Raw genomic sequence first — 15006 nt, 5'->3', positions numbered from 1 at the left:
CTGTGGATCCATGCATTGATGCAGCAAAGTGTTGCACCACCAAATTGTCTGTCTCATAGAAACTGATATTTTATGTCAATAGAAGTTCTGGTGTAAGCTCATTGGCGCACTTCATGCTTTGGAAACTGGCTAACAAGAACTTGCTTAGGAGACTAACTAAACATACATTTTAAAAGTACATCTGCTGACATCCGATTCAGGCAACCTTCAGGAGAAAGGGGAATGTCCCAGAATCCCATGTAAAATAAGTATGTTAAACATTTGAAGCTAGAAAAATTTGATTCCCACTAAGATCACTACAGTAACAGAAGCTACACACTCAAGCAAATATGTGGGCGTGGAGAGCAGGGCACTAAAAGCAGGCCTGAGAACTCAGCTGAGAGCAGCTCAGGCAAACTACAAAGGGAAAAAGAGATGCGTGTCTACGAGGAAAAAATTGACTATATGCTCCATACTGTAGTTACTTTTTGCTCTGCAATTTATCTGGCTTAGAGTATGATGTAACCTTAGCTGTGTTGGCTTAAATGTATGACACCATTGTGTATTGTGAGCATGACCAAGTATCCAGAAAGGGATCGATTTATTGTGCCATTTATTGATTTATTGGGCTAGATTTTGATCAGGTTTTCCGCCGCGTTTTTCGACGGTATTCCTCTTTTCCTTTGAAAAACCACCCGGTGGTAATTTCATCAAAGTGTTCCGCTGGCAGTTTTGAAATACCGCTGGGGAGTGGACCGCCAGTGTGCAACACTGAAAATATTGCTTCTGCCCGAGTTTAGTCGTAGCGGTGATCCATAGTTGAGGGAAAAAAAATGCCGAGGAGAAACCAGCCAGAGCAGCCCTTCGATCGACGGTAGGTATGAAACCTTGGGAAAAAAGGTAAGCGAAAGTTTTGATTTTAATTATTTTTCAGCGATTCGCAGGAAAAGGATCCTGTGAATGTTTTTCGATTTTTTATTTTTTTGAAAAATATTTTTTGTGTTTTTCCCCTAGAATCATAGAAACATAGAAACTTACAGAGCAGGAGGAGGCCATTGCGATCCATCGTGTCCCGCTGGCCGACAAAGAGCCACACGGCCCTCGGTCAGCAGCCCTGAAGGTTACATATAAGCCTATGAACAATGAACAATGGCGGACAGGTAAAGAGCATCCGACCCAACCAGTCCGCCTCACACAACTGCGATTCCCCATTTATCGCAACATTTTACACTCCATTCCACCTGGAGCCATGCGATCTCCTGGGAGAGGCAAAAAAACAGATTAAAAACCCTCCCTAGGCCCAACTCGTAGCCTCAGACTAAATTTGACTAAATATGACCACATGTGACCAGGGTCACGTTTTCCACCGATAATCCATGTGGATCACAGATTTTTCCATTTTTTGATTAATTTTCCACCAATCTTAATTGAATAATCATAGCGGTTTTTTGGATGGTAATCCGATGGTGACGGTTTTTGATCAAAATCCAGTTGTACCTATACTTCTGTCTATGACCATGATCTGAACCTTGATCTACAATGGTCCACTCCATGTCAGCTCCACAGCAAATGCCCTGAGTATAATCGCATCACGTGTCAGATTTTTCCCACAGTATTTATAGTTATTAGAAATATTACAAAAAGAAGAATAAATACAAAGTATACTTCAGTATATAAGAACAAATTCAGTTGCAAAATACTTCTAGATTTAAAATGATAGCAGCCTAAAGACCATGCATAATTATACTTACATTAACTATATCAGAGGTGTACATCATAAGGGCAACCAAGCCAAATCTGGCCTGCTAAATTTGCTGTTGGGACACTGGATAATCTGTTAGCCTGATCAGTAATTTAACTAATACAACAGCTCACTGGACTGGTTGATATCTGTCATATCACCAGCATAAGTCTAGAAAGCACCAAATTGGTCTGTAGATTAAAGGCAAATAGAGTACTAGGATGCATAGCAAGAACAATTCAGTATAACACTAAAAGATCTATAGGGTTGAATTTTACCCCCAAAAACAGGTGGGTTAGGGTCGGTCAGATGTTAAAATTTTAAAAATCTCAAATCTGACTTCAACCCGCCCAGGTCTGGGTTTAACGGAGGCAGGACAAGGGCGGGTTGGCAATTTCAATATTTTAATGAGGCTGGCAGCCTCTGATTCAACCTGCTTTAACAGTGGCCAGCCGCATTTCCCAGGCCTCAGGAAATCTGGCAGCTAAAGGAAGGCGAGGACAGCTTCAGGGAGAAGGTCAATGCCATTACAGCACTGCTTGTGAGTCAGGAGGAGCAGGTGTACTTCCCTCCCCGGCCTGCAAGCTCCCTCCCCATCAGATGCCCCTCCCTGCATTCAAAGACTGAGGGGCCAGAAATCAGAAAGCTCCAGGATCGGATCCCCCAAGGTCGTGGTTTAGACCTACATGCTCTTGTGGCTTGCTCCAGAGTCCTCCCGCCCGACTGGAAGCCAAGCCTGCCAATCAGGCTGACTTCTGGGCAGGAAACCTGTCAAGGAGAAAAGATGCCCATAGAAAGTAGGGAAACCCGGACCTCTGGGTTTCCTGTCCGAAACTCTAGCCTCTGCTTATGTGACTCGCCCCTGTTAATGGGCTAGATTTTCCCCAAGCAGTTTTTTCGGCGCACTTACCGTAAATGCGCCAGCTTTGTGCGCTGGAAACGGCACCGTAAAAATGTGCCCCCATTGTGGCCGCTCTGCTGTGTGTCCCGGGTCCTGGCGTGGCATTTCTCGTGGGGTGGGGGGGGGTGGGGGCCCGGAGCTGCAGTCCTGCACAGCAAACACTGCCGTCACCTCTGCACATGCGCCCTAGAGTGTGCACGCATGTGCAGTAGCTCATCGCAGCCCGACGCTGTGTGGGAGGGGCTGAAGCACACCGTCCCGGGCCGAGTGGCCTACCGCACACTCTGATATCGAAGGATCGCATTGGAGAAATGGATTCTGGAGGTGATGAAGGGACATGTGAGTTTTAGTGGCAGATGGGTTGTGGCCCTTTTGACAAGGGCTGGAGAGCGGGACTAGCTGAAGTGCTCTTGCAGAGAGCCGGCACGGGCTCGACGGAGCATTGACTTAGTGCAGAGCCAGGATGGCAAGGAGAATTCACAGGATACCGGAGAGGAGAGCATTGACAGCCAAAAGTGCCCAGTGTGTGAGATCATCTTCCCGCTCAAACTGGAGGACTTTGATTTCGAGCAGCACGTTGTGAAGCACTTTGTAGCCTTTCCTCTCCCTCCCCACCTCCCGACCTGGCCCGCTCCCTTCCCTGGCCGATTCCAACTAAAGATTGGATTTAATACAATTTTTTAATTGTTGTTCAATTGTTTACCCTATTTTTATGTAGTTATTTGAACTTTTATATTGAATGTTTGCTGCTTGGTGCTTGGTGCAGGTCCTACCAGTGCCGATTTGTTAACTGTCTGCAACGTTTTTCAGAGCTGGCCACATACGCTGACCTAAGTGGATTTGGAGTCACTTTTAGCTGGCCAAAATGGTATGAATGGCCAAAAGTGGAGTAAGTCTATGGGAACGCACCCTTTTGAAAAAAAAACCGAAGTAAAAAAAAATCTAACCTAAGTGACTTACTCTGGAGCAAATATTGTTGGGAAAAATGGCATTTTTTAATTTACGCCAGAAAAAACAACTTACTCCAAAAAAATTGGAGCAAGTCATGGGGAAAATTGGGCCAAATATGCTGGCCATAGTATCCTGGTTCAAGACCCTTGTTAGGTCTCATCTGGAATACTGGGGGAGAAATCGCGAAATTCCGCGAGAGTTTGCAGAGGCGCAAACCGGTAGTGCACCGCTCCTGCCAGTAACACTCCGGGCCAGTGCGCCATCGATGACAACATCATCACCGTGCTCAGCGACCTGTTTTTGCCCCAGAGCAAAAATTCAGTAGCGCTCTGTGAGGTCGCCACAGGCGATGCCCACGGCAATTTCACGGGTTGTGAACCAGGCCACACTCCATTCGCAGGGCCAAAATTAAAGAGGAGATGCGGCGCGCACTTTTAAAAAAATGGCCCACTCACCGGTCGCGGCCTTGCCTTTTCCAATTCGCGGGGCCCATGCTGTGATGTTGTAGCCCATCACTTTGCTTCTGTGCTGGGTTGCTGCCATGGCACCCCGCTCCCTGGTGGTGGCCCCTTCTCCCAGATGCAGAATCGGCAGCGTGCCCTCCCCTTTAACGGAAGGGGAGGGCCCTGTGCTCCCACCAGCGCTACACGGCGCTCCGTGTAGCACTGGAAAAGTCCCCCGCATTTCGTTGCTGGGGCGGGGCTTCTGCGCGAGGTGCAGGAAGTCCCGCCTCACAGCGGTTACCGACCCCAAACGGGGCAGGACTGAATTTTGGCCCCATTGTGCGTAGTTTTATCTCCGTTCACGGTGGATGATATTCAGGCCCTAGAAAAGGTTTAAATGAACACCACTTGAATGATCCTCAGCTGAAAATCCTTCAGTTAATATGATAGACTTAGAGAGCTATTGCTTTTTACTCTAGAAAAGCATAGACTTTGGAAAATTTAATTAAAGTATTTTAAATGATGAACAGACTAGACTACATTTGTGTGGACAGACTATTTGAGCTGGATAGGTTAGGAAAAATGTCATATCTATAAGCTACATGAATCTACGGGGCCGAAATTGCCCCTTTTTTAAGAACCGTGATCACCTCAAAGAGACGGCTATGGGTCAGTCATGACTCTCCGCCTAGTCGGTACGGAGTAAAGACCTTTTTTGAAATTGCCCTACCTGAGCTTTCCAATATTAATTGCTACCACTTCGACCCGCCCCGTCGGGCTCGCGCGGACCCCCCACGACTGGCGGCGACCCCTTTTCCGCCCCATGTGAGAAATTGCCCTGCGGGAAATTGCCCCATGGGAGCAGTGGCGTCGCCGATCGGTGCCACTGACAGCTTTCCCCTGCGGGAAGCTATGTGTGCCTGGGCGGTGCGTCTGCCCTTAAAGGGGAGGGCACACTGCCGTGGATACCATGTTATTTTATTTGTCGGCCAACGACCAAGTCGGGCCAACAATGAAGCCCACGGGTTTCGGCTGGGCTGTCAACAGGCAGCCCAGCACCCACTCTTAGGTGCCAGGCTGCTCGCCTGGCTGAATCTCCCTGGTGGCACAGTGGGCCTAACTTAAAAGTACACAGAGTTATGCAGCAGCCCTCTCTCTTAACTGAAGGAGAGGGACATTGTGACGGGTTAGCGCGCGCTGATGACCGGGCGGAACGGCCGACCCCCCAAAGCTTCCTGGAACATCGCACCACTTGGAAAAAATGCTTAATTTTGCTGGACTCTCCGCCCCACTTTAAAGATCGGTAAGTGCGCCCCGTTTGGAGTGGGGCTCAATTTTGGCCCCTATATGTCTGGAGGTTTTACTTTGTGCAGAGGGTTGTCGACACTTGGAACAAGTTGTCGGCTTGAGTGCTGAGTGCAAATTTGCTGTGACAATTCAAGAAGGAACTGGATAAGTTCCTCGCTGTAGCTAAGATCACTGTGTAGAGAAGGTAGGTGGGACTTGGGTTGATACCCATTAATTTTGTGCCCACTGGTATTTCAAAATTACATTGGGGTCCTATCGATGCTAAAGAAACACAATTTGTATGGGCAAGTGAGGCTTCAAAGTAGCAGTAGCCTCGCTGTTACTGGGAAGAGGCAGTAAGTACTTTTATTGTGTTGTCCTGTTCCCACCACTTGAGAGGGTGTGGATGAAAATAGTGGTAGTTACAAAGATTACAAAGATGAATACAGATGAGGAAGGACATTCAATTCATTTAGCTCAAACTTTATTAGAAACCAATTGTTCCTGTTAAACCCCCCAATCTCTTCTTGATGATTTCAGAGATTCTGTCTTCATTTCCTTCATACATGGAGATAACAGCACTTGTTGAAAAGAGAATGGCCACAAAATTTGGCTCCATATCGCTCATTGCTTAGGTGCTGCGGATGCTGTTTTGGTTCCAAAATGACGTGTGCAGCACATGGCACACTTATGGCGTGGGCCATGACGGATGCCATCTTAGGTAGGGCATTAGCACGGGCACAGGGAGCGCGTGCAGAATAGGCAGATTGTGATGTCAATCAGCGTGTAACATTGATTTGATGCCAGCGCTACCATTTTGGAGCTCAACGCTCCAGCGAGTTAAAGTTGCTAAAGTCTACAGGGAGTCGTGCGGCAGGTGCTGAAGGACGTTGTCCTGACTTCAAAGATTCCGCACAGACCACTTGCTCCCAGACATGGGTGCAGTCATAAGTATTCCACTTGGCCTACAGCATGACAGGAAGAATGACCAGAGGTGACACAGAGCAGGACAAACTGCTGGAAGAGGGAGGAGGAGGAAAAGGGAGAAGGGCTCGCAGCAGGAGGTCATATCCACCCAGGGTGTTCACGGAGCAATGCTCCAACCTGAACCTCAGTGAGGAACTGTGCATCAGGTGTCTGCGCTTCACCAATGGCATCCTCACTGAAACCTGCCACCTGCTGCTGCCCCAACTGCAACGTCAGAGCAGGTTGAGAACCACATTGCCAGTGGCTGTAAAGGGCACGGTGGCCATGAACTATTTTGCATCAGGCTCCTTCCAGGCTGGAGCAGGAGATATTTACATTGGGGCAGAAATTCCTCTGGAGGACTTCCCGCGGGCAAAGCACGAAATAAAGGACATAAAATGCGCACTTACCTGAAGCTGCTGCGCCCACTTGAGATGCAGGTCCGGAGGCCTCCCGTGACTGCGCATCACAGCGCGTCCGCAGGAGTCACGTGGGCCTGGACACCCAATCACAGGTAAGTATTTTCTCATTCATAGTAATAGGAGATTCGTAAGTTACGAATCTCCTATTACTATGGATGAGAAAAACCCCAAAACGCACAAACATTACATAAAACATTTAAAAAACACCTCACACAATACACTAATAGAAATTAAAGCTGTTATACATGTTTTATAAAGAATAAAAATGTGCCGATTTTTTTAAAAGTTAGGGTTAGGGTTTAAAATAACATTACCTGAGTGGCTAGGGTTTTAACATAAATATATATTAAAAAAATGTATTTTAATCATGTATTTTATAGGTTTTTAAACTCTTACACCTGTAAAAGTAGGCTATGTGCCTGCTTTTTCAGGCGCAAGAGTTTTGAGGACATTTGCCGGGCAATATATGCATAAATCCTGCAATGTCTCGTGAGATGTTTACGATCTGTCAAGCTCCAGCTTGATAGATCGGAAAAGCCGGTTTGCAGCGCATGCGCATTGCGCGCTGAAAACCGACTTTTCCGATGCCATCCCGGGTCCATAGAAACTTCGTACAGGCCCGGGACATCGGAATTTCTACCCCAATATCTCCCAGTTTGATGTGCACTTGCATAAGGGAGGTAACTGAGGCTCTATATTCGAAGAGAGCTGAATACATTTAATTCATTCTGGCCAGAGAACAGCAGGCGAAGTGAGCATGCAGCTTCGCGAAGAGTGCAGTCTTCCCAATGGTGCAGGATGCCATTGACTGCCCGCATGTCGCTTTGAGGTGCCACGTCAATTCTGAGATGTACCACAACTATAAGGGATTACGCTCCCTCAATGTCCAGCTGGTGTACGATCATACTCAGCGAATCATGCAGATGAATGCCTAGTATCCTTGCAGCAGTCATGATGTCTTCATTCTCCGGCAGTATGCTGTCCTATCCGCATTTGAGCCAACACAGCAAACGAGAGGGTGGCTAAAGGGAGACAAGGACTATCTGTTAACAACATGGCTCATAACTCCAGTGCACAATCCAATGAAAGCCATGCTGCCACACGAAATATAACTGGCGTGGATCATTGGCGTGCTGAATCAACGCTTTCACTGCCTGGATCTGGAGTAGCCCTGCCGTACTTGGCAGAACGGGTGTCGCTGCACCCGCTGCACAACCTCGCCATCATGAGGGCACAGACTTTGCCACCAGCTATATTGCGACTAGCTGAGGAGCAGGAGAAGGAAGAGGAAGAGGAAAAGAAGTAAGAAGAGGAAGAGGAAAGGAGGAGGCAACCCAGACAACCCTTTTCTGGCCGGGATGTTCGACTCATCCGGCTGCGATACCAGTAAACACAACCCCAATTCCATCTTCAATAAACAGTCCCACACCTTACCTTCTCTCTGTCACTGGCCAGCACAGTGTCCACTTGGCCACAAAGCAAAAATAAAAGCCAACACAAGATAAGCACTCCAGACCAAATTTATAAATGAAATATTGCCACATCGATTACAAAAGTCAACTAATCACCCTTGAGCATTCCCTTAGTGCCTGTCTTCTGTGTGACTTTAGCAGTCCTCCAATCCTCCGACACAACACCTATAACCAGAGATGATTGGAAAATAATGATCAGAGCCTCGGCTATTTCCTCCCTTGCTTCTCTTAACAGCCTGGGATACATTTCATTTGGGCCCTCCCCCCATCAGTCTTGGTAACTTTGTTGATGACGACTAAGGGCAATACTATAGAGCAAGGTCTCCCACATATTTAGCGGAGTCAAACTAGCAGTCCAGCATTGACAAGCTACTGCTGTTCATGCAAAAGCAAAATACTGTGGATGCTGGAATCTGAAATAAAAACAGAAAATGCTGGAAATCTCAGTGGGTCAGGCAGCAACTTTGTAGAGAAAAACAGAGGTAGCAATATTGATCAGAGATACTATTCCAGCACTAGAAAGGGATGATGTATTTGAGGGTTTAAAGACAGAGGGGGTGAAATTCGATAGTGCATAAAAACAGGCACAGGCACCACAATGCGCGATATGTCCACGTCTGTTGAAAGATCCTCAGGCAGCACGTCAAATTCATGCTACCTGCTAATTATAATGATTGTAGCGTACAGCCCAGCGCTGAACATGCTGCTGACAGGCTGTGCGCTTAGCAGGGGCATGGCTGAGCCCTTGGCAAGTGGCGGGGCTGAAAGAATACAAGATGCTGGTATTCTCATACGTTACCCTCTTTCTAACATCTCACTTCCCCCTCATCCCACAATATCTTCTGATTTACAAGCTACACATGTTATAAAAATGCACCTCTTGCTTTACCCCCTCCCCTTACTACAACCCTATCCTTGTGCCTTCCTCATTTTAGACACCCAAGAAATCCAGCCAGTGGTTGACCAAGAAGAGGGAAAGGAGAGTGAAGAAGAAGTGTCACTCAATTTCACAGTCCCAGCCACCAGCTCCTCACGGTTGTCCTGCAAGGTCATCTGCAGTCTCCCCCCACTGAAAGTAAGCAGTTTTCCACCAGCCATGCTGCATCACTGGATAAGAGCACTAGGATAGATAAAGGCACACATGAGATATAGAATCATAGAAATTTACAGCACGAAGGAAGCCATTTCGGCCCATTGTGTCCCTGCTGGCCGGCCAAGAGCTATCCAGTCTAATACCACTTTCCAGCTCTTGGTCCGTAGCCCTGTAGGTTATGGCACTTTAAGTGCACATCCAAGTATTTTTTAAATGTGGTGAGGGTTTCTGTCTCGACCAACCTTTCAGACAGTGAGTTCCAGACCCCCCACCACCCTCTGCGTGAAGAAATTTCCCCTCATATCTCCTCTAAACCTCCCCCCAATTTCTTTAAATCTATGTCCCCTGGTTGTTGACCCCTCTGCCAAGGGAAACCGGTCCTTCCTATCCACGCTATCCAGGCCCCTCATAATATTATACACTTCAATCAGGTCTCCACTCAGCTTCTAAAGAAAACAGACCCAACATCTCCAATCTTTCCTCAAAGCCAAAATTCTCCAGTCCAGGCAACATTCTTGTCAATCTCCTCTGCACCTTTTCCAGTGCAATCACATCTTTCCTGTAATATGGTGACCAGAACTGCACACAGTACTCCAGCTGCGGTCGAACCAATGTTTTATACAATTCAAGCATAACCTCCTTGCTCTTGTATTCCATGCCTTGACTAATAAGGGCAAGTATTCCATATGCTTTCTTAACCACCTTATCTACCTGGCCTGCTACCTTTAAGGATCTGTGGACTTGCATTCCAAGGTCCCTTGTTCCTCTGCACTTTTCAGTGCCATACCATTTAAGGTGTATTCCCTTGCCTTGTTAGACCTCCCCAAAGGCATTACCTCACACTTACTCAGATTGAATTCCATTTGCCACTATTCCGTCCACCTAACCACTACATTGATATCTTCCTGCAATCCGCAGCTTTCTTCTTCATTATGAACCACACAGCCTATTTTAGTGTCATCTGCAAACTTCTTAATCATACCCCAGCATCCAAGTCCAAGTCATTGATATATACCACAAAAATCAAGGGACCCAGCATTGAGCCCTGCGGAACCCCACTGGATACAGAGTTCCAGTCACAAAAACATCCATCAACCATTACCCTTTGCTTTATGCCTCTGAGCCAATTTTGGATCCACTTTGCCCTGGATCCCATGGGCTTTTACTTTCGTGACCCGTCTGCCATGTGGGACCTTATCAAAAGCATTGCTAAAATCCATATACACTACATCATGTACACTGCCCTCATCGACCCTCCCGGTTACCTCCTCGAAAAAGTCAATCAAGTTAGTCAGACACGACCCCCTCTTAACAAATCCATGCTGACTGCCTTTGATTAATCCATGTCTTTCCAAATGAAGATTTATCTTGTCCCTCAGGAATTTTCCCAATAATTTTCCCACCATGAGGTTAGGCTGACTGGCCTGTAATTACTTGGTCTATCCCTTTCTCCCTTTTTAAACAAAGGTACAACATTAGCAGTCCTCCAGTCCTCTGGCATCACACCTGTAGCCAGAGAGGATTGGAAAATGATGGTCAGGGCCTCTCCTATTTCCTCTTTTGCCTCCCTTAACCACCTGGGATACATTTCAGACGGGTCTGGGGGGGTTATCCACTTTCAAAGTTGCTAAGCCCCTCAATACTTCCTCTCTCACTATGTTTATCTCATCTAATATTTTACAGTCCTCCTCTTTCATTGCAAAGTGTGCATCGCCCCTTTTATGAAAACAGATGTAAAGTATTCATTAAGAATCATACCCAAATCTTCTGCCTCCGCACACAGATTTCCATTGTGGTCTCCAATAGGCCCCACTCTTTCTCTAGTTATCTTCTTGCTCTTAATGTATTTATAAAACATCTTTGGGTTTTCCCTGATTTTACTTGCCAACATTCTTTCATGCTCTCTCTTGGCTTTCCTGATATCTTTTTTAATTGCACCGCTGCACGTTTTATACTCCTCTAGAGTTTCTGCAACACTGACTTCTTGGAATCTGTCATAAGCTTCCCTTCTTTTCTTTATCTTAACCTGTATGTCCCTTGCCATCCAGCAGGCACTAGATTTGTTATCCCCACCCATTTTTTTTCAGGGAACATACTTGCTCTGTACCTTCATGATCTCCTCCTTGAATGCCTCCCACTGCTCTGACCCTGATTTACCATCAAGTAGCCGTTTCCAGTCCACCTTGGCCAAATCTCATCTCAGCTCAGCAAAATTGGCTTTACCCCAATTGAGAATGTTTTTTCCTGGTCCACCTTTGTCCTTTTCCATAACTACCCTAAATCTTACTGAATTATGATCACTAGCACCAAAATGCTCTCCCATTGATACCTCTTCCACCTGCCCCTCTTCATTCTCCAAAACCAAGTCCAGAACCACCTTGTTGGAATTGTTACATACTGGCTAAAGAAGTTCTCCTGAATGCATATTAGGAATTCCGCACCCTCTGTACCATTCACACTGCTTTTTTTCCCCATCACTAAGGGAATACATAAGGGTGATGACTTGATTTTTTGAAGTCATATTGACTGCATATATGGATTAAGTTGGATTGGAAAGTTTGCTTTTTGCTGGTTTTTATTGCAGCATTGTGATGGTCAGAAACAGAAAGACTTGCATTTATATAGTGCCTTTCATAACTACTGGACCTCCCAAAGTGCTTTACAGCTAATTAAGTAATTTTGAAGTGTAGTCACCGTTGTAATGTAGAAAATGCAGCAGCCAATTTGCACTCAACAAGCTCCCACAAATAGCTAATGTGATTATGACTAGATAATCTGATTTTGTTATTGTCATGTATGTATGCTTGGGGTTACTAGCCACCAGGTGGCGTCACTGTCGGAGGTCATTGGGCTGTACGCATGTGTGTGCTCATCAGGTATAAAAGGCAAGCCATCATGTAGTGTATTCACTTTGGGCCCGAATGAAGCAGAGCCAGTGTTGTGCCTGCGTTAATTTACAGTATTCAGTCTATCGAGTTATTACATACATAACATTTGGCGACGAGGTAACTTAAGAACCTTCCCATGCAAAAATGAGCACAATTGGAATTCTGGAGAGATTCATGGAGGGAGAGGACTGGGCAGATTTTGTAGCTCGCCTGGACCAGTACTTTGTGGCCAACAAAATGGAGGAAACCACTGACGCAGTTAGGCACAGGGCGGTCTTCCTCACAGTTTGCAGTCCGAAAATCTATGGACTCATAAAGAATCTTCTCTCGCCTGCAAGTCCAATGGACAAGAACTATGAGGAATTGTGTGCTCTGGTATGTGACCATTTCAAACCAGAAGGCGGCATGATCATCTCACGATATCGATTCTACAAGCATATTCTTTCAGAGGGCCAGGATGTGTCAGAATTCGTTGCCGACCTAAGACGTCTAGCTGGACCGTGTAAGTTCGAAAATGCATTGGGAGACATGCCGCGGGATTTCTTTGTAATCAACCATGAGGTGATCCTGCGTAAGCTACTGGCGGCGGAGACGCTGGATTTGAGCAAGGCCAGCATGATGACAGACAAAAACTTAAAGCAATATCATCAAAAAATCAGAACTTGGCAAGTAGTGTAAGCAAGATTGTATCATCATTGGGCAGAGCTGCATATGGCAGGACCTACTCGACTGTGTATGCGAAACCTGTGGCTGCCCAAAGTCTGCCAATGGGAATGAATCCGATTTTACCGTGTTGGCGTTGTGGGGGCAATCATCGGCCCCATCAGTGTCCATTTAAACAGTACATTTGTAAAGGCTGTTCGAGACAGGGTCATCTCCAGCACATGTGTCCGCAACTGAGCCAGCGTGCTGCGACACATCACATGGAGGATGAAGACCAGTATAGCGCGGATCTGGATATGCAATCCGAGATACCAGAGGAGAAAGTCTATGGACTGTATTCGTTCCTATCAAAGAGCCAACCGATAATGATTAATGTGAAACATAACGGTGTGCCGGTACTGATGGAATTGGACACGGGTACGAATCAATCAATAAAGGACCAGAGGACATTTGACAAACTGAGGGATACATAGAAACATAGAAACATAGAAAATAGGTGCAGGAGTAGGCCATCCGGACCTCTGAGCCTGCACCACCATTCAATAAGATCATGGCTGATCATTCGTCAGTACCCCATTCCTGCTTTCTCTCCATACCATTTGATCCCTTTAGCTGCGAGGGCCATATCTAACTCCCTCTTGAATATATCCAATGAACTGGCATCAACAACTCTCTGCGGTAGGGAATTCCACAGGTTAACAACTCTCTGAGTGAAGAAGTTCCTCCTCATCTCAGTCCGAAATGGTTTACCCCTTATCCTTAGACTGTGTCCCCTGGTTCTGGACTTCCCCAACATCGGGAACATTCTTCCTGCATCTAACCTGTCCAGTCCTGTCAGAATTATATATATTTCTATCAGATCCCCTCTCATCCTTCTAAACTCCAGTGAATACAGGCTCAGTCGATCCAGTCGCTTCTCATATGTTAGTCCTGCCATCCCGGGAATCAGTCTGGTGAACCTTCAATGCACTCCCTCAATAACAAGAACATCCTTTCTCAGATTAGGAGACCAAAACTGAACACAATATTCCAGGTGGGGCCTCACCAAGGCCCTGTACAACTTCAGTAAGACTTCACTGCTCCTATACTCAAATCCCCTTGCTATGAAGGCCAACATACCATTTGCCTTCTTCACCGCCTGCTGTACCTGCATGCCAACCTTCAATGACTAATGAACCATGACACCTAGGTCTCATTACACCTCCCCTTTTCCTAATCTGCCGCCATTCAGATATTATTCTGCCTTTGTGTTTTTTCCCCCAAAGTGGATAACCTCACATTTATCCACATTATACTGCATCTGCCATGTATTTGCCCACTCACCTAACCTGTCCAAATCACCCTGCAGCCTCTTAGCATCCTCCTCACAGCTCACACCGCCACGCAGTTTAGTGTCATCTGCAAACTTGGAGATATTACACTCAATTCCATCATCTAAATCATTAATATATATTGTAAAGAGCTGGGGTCCCAGCACTGAGCCCTGCGGCACTCCACTAGTCACTGCCTACCATTCTGAAAAGGACCCGTTAATCCCGACTCTCTGCTTCCTATCTGCCAACCAGTTCTCTATCCACATCAGTACATTACCCCCAAAACCATGTGCTTTGGTTTTGCACACCAATCTCTTGTGTGGGACCTTGTCAAAAGCCTTTTGAAAGTCCAAATACACCATATCAACTGGTTCTCCCTTGTCCACTCTACTAGTTACATTCTCAAAAAATTCCAGAAGATTTGTTAAACATGATTTCACCTTCATAAATCCATGCTGACTTGGACCAAACCTATCACTGCTTTCCAAATGTGCTGCTATTTCATCCTTAATGGTTGATTCCAACATTTTCCCCACTACTGATGTCAGGCTAACTGGTCTATAATTATCCGTTTTCTCTCTCCCTCCTTTTTAAAAAAGTGGTGTTACATTAGCAACCCTCCAGTCCATAGGAACTGATCCAGAGTCAATAGACTGTTGGAAAATTATCACCAATGCATCCACTATTTCTAGGGCCACGTCCTTAAGTACTCTGGGATGTAGACTATCAAACCCTGGGGATTTATCGGCCTTCAATCCCGTCAATTTCCCTAACACAATTTCCCGCCTAATAAGGATATCCTTCAGTTCCTCTTTCTCATTAGAAGGTTATTTGTGTCTTCCTTTGTGAAGACAGAACCAAAGTTCTTGTTCAATTCGTCTGCCATT

General features: G+C 46.1%; 1 protein-coding gene across 1 annotated transcript in view; it reads right to left on the bottom strand.

Annotated features, from left to right (window-relative positions):
- Positions 1-15006, bottom strand: part of necab1 (N-terminal EF-hand calcium binding protein 1) — a 388139-nt gene that overhangs the window by 65457 nt on the left and 307676 nt on the right. The gene's annotated exons all lie outside the window — the stretch shown is intronic.

This window comes from Pristiophorus japonicus, chromosome 1, assembly GCF_044704955.1.
Source record: "Pristiophorus japonicus isolate sPriJap1 chromosome 1, sPriJap1.hap1, whole genome shotgun sequence".
Classification (NCBI taxonomy): domain Eukaryota; kingdom Metazoa; phylum Chordata; class Chondrichthyes; family Pristiophoridae; genus Pristiophorus; species Pristiophorus japonicus.
The sequence above is the reverse complement of the archived record's forward strand: the minus strand, read 5'-3'. Positions and strand labels throughout refer to the sequence as shown.